We start from the raw sequence: 2,646 nt of genomic DNA on the forward strand, positions 1-2,646 counted from the left end.
AATAGATTTGAAGACAAAAACTGTAAAAAGAGATAATAAAGTTTATTATATAATCATCAATTCTTCAAGAGAATATAACTATTATAAATATATATATGTACCCAGCATTGGAGCACTCAGATATATAAAGCAAATATTATTAGAGTTAGAGAGACAAACACCAATAAAATAATAGCTGGGACTTTAACACCCCACTTTCAGCATTGAACAGATCATCTAAACAGAAAGTCAACAAAGAATCATCAGACAACCTGTACTGTAGACTAAATGGACCTAATACATATTTACAGAATATTTCATCCATCAGCTTCAGAATACACATCCTTCTCCCCTGACCACACTGGAATAAAACTAGAAATAAATAACTAAAGAAACTTTGAAAACCATACAAACACATGGAAATTAAACTACATGCTTCTGAATGACCATTGAGTCAATGAAGAAATTAAGAAGAAAATGTTTAAAAAATTTCTTGAGACAAATGAAACTGGAAACACAATGTAACCAAATCTATGGGATACAACAAAAGCAGTACTAAGGGGGAAGTTTATAGCAATAAACACCTACATAAAAAGTAGAAAAACTAGCCGGGCGCGGTGGCTCAAGCCTGTAATCCCAGCACTTTGGGAGGCTGAGGCGGGCGGATCACGAGGTCAGGAGATCGAGACCATCCTGGCTAACACGGTGAAACCCCGTCTCTACTAAAAAAAAACACAAAAAATTAGCCGGGCGTGTTGGCGGGCGCCTGTATTCCCAGCTACTCGCGAGGCTGAGGCAGGAGAATGGCGTGAACCCAGGAGGTGGAGGTTGCGGTGAGCCGAGATCGCGCCACTGCACTCCAGCCTGGGGGACAGAGCGAGACTCCATCTCAAAAAAAAAAAAAAAAAAAAGTAGAAAAACTTCCAATAAACAACCTAATGCTGCATCTTACAGAAATGGCAAAGCAAGAGCAAAACAAACCCAAAATTAGTAGAAGAAAAGAAATAACAAAGATCAGAGCAGAGGCCAGGGTGGTGGCTCATGCCTGCAATCCCAGCACTTTGGGAGGCCAAGGCAGGCGGACCACCTGAGGTCAAGAGTTTGAGACCAGCCTAGCCAACATGGCAAAACCGAGTCTCTACTATAAATACAAAAATTAGCCAGGCATGGTGGCTGGTGCCTGTAATCCCAGCTACTTGGGAGGCTGAGGCAGGAGAATCGCTTGAACTGCGGAGGCAGAGGTTACAGTGGGCTGAGATCGCACCATTGCACTCCAGTCTGGGTGATAAAGCAAGACTCCGTCTCAAAACAAAACAAAACAAAATCAGAACAGAAATGGAGACTAAAAAAATTACAAGACTAATAAAATTTCCAGTTATATTGAATCATCAAAACCAGCAACAGACACAGCAGCACAGGGCACAGCTGCAGCTACAAGAGCAACAGCAACAGGCTTTGCAGGCCCAGTGCCAATACAGCAGCCACCAATGCAATGTCTGCTGCAGCCTGCCACCTCCCAGGTCCTGCCCCAGCAGCTGCAGCGGATACATCAACCACACCACCATAGTCCCGGCAACCTCCAGCTGCTCAGAACCAACCATTGCAGCTCCCGCCATAGTCAGTCACAGACCCAGCCTTTGGTGTGGCAAATGCAAGCATTCCCTGGACAGATGTATGCCCAACAACAGCTGCAATTTGTCTGAGCTCCAAGAGTAGTTCGGCAGCTGCAAGTGCAGCCCCGCTGCAGCCGGTGCAGTCCCGGATGCAGTAGCTGACAGTGGTGCGGACCGCTGAGGCTCCCCAGGTGGTGGCTCCCGGAGTCCATGGTAGCCAGAGCAGCCTCCCCATGCTGTCCTCGGAGTCGCAGGGCCAACAGGTGCAGACCCTGCAGTCGATGTCCCCTCCCCAACAGCCGTCCTCTCAACCCAGCCAGCCCGGGTCTCACAGCCCAGCTCCAATATCAGCTCTGGCCCTGCCCCAGCGCCCAGTGGCTAGCTTCCTGCCCAGCCCCTCACCGAAACCCTCCCAGAGCCCAGGGATGGCGCACGGCCAGAACTTCAGTGTCCCATGACCCGGATCTTTAAACGCCCCTATGAAACGCGGCTCAGTCATGAGCCCAGCGGGCTCCAGCCAGGCCGAGCAGCAGCAGTGCCTGGACAAGCTAAAGCCGCTGCCCAAGTACAGGGAGCCCCTGCGCCGCCTGAGCAACGGGGTCCACGGGAACCAAGACAGCAAAAGGGCTGCAGTAAGACGAGCTTTCTGGACGCTCTGACCGTCCGCTCTCAGCAGTGTCCCCTGGGGACCCTGTGGAAGCCTGAGATCGCCCTGGAGAAACGCAAGCATGACCTGGAGGTGCCCAAGCCCCGACTGCCCCTGGCGCCGCTGACCACGCAGCAGCACCTGCGCCGGCCGCTCCTGGACACCGTCCTGGCCCGCATCTGCTCGCAATCCTGAACCGTTCCCTGCACCGCGCCTTGGTGCTGCCCAGCACAAACACCTTTCCAAAGGAGGCAAATCAAATATGCATCTACCTCAGTGAGCAGGGGAAGCAGGGGAGTGACTTTAAATAAAATGGGAGGCAGGTTTGTCCTAAGCAGCTCCCAGCTTAAGTTTAATTTAGTGATTTTGGGGGCCCCAAAATATTTTCCTTTCACAGGCGCAGTGGGA

The 2,646-nt window shown here is 50.4% G+C and overlaps 1 pseudogene; it reads left to right on the plus strand.

The window, feature by feature from the left end:
• Positions 1-1,314: 1,314 nt before the first annotated feature.
• Positions 1,315-2,433, plus strand: LOC116465077 (mediator of RNA polymerase II transcription subunit 15-like; annotated as a pseudogene).
• The last annotated feature ends 213 nt before the right edge of the window (positions 2,434-2,646 follow it).

This window comes from Hylobates moloch, unplaced genomic scaffold, assembly GCF_009828535.3.
Source record: "Hylobates moloch isolate HMO894 unplaced genomic scaffold, HMol_V3 SCAFFOLD_2918, whole genome shotgun sequence".
Taxonomy (NCBI): Eukaryota; Metazoa; Chordata; class Mammalia; order Primates; family Hylobatidae; genus Hylobates; species Hylobates moloch.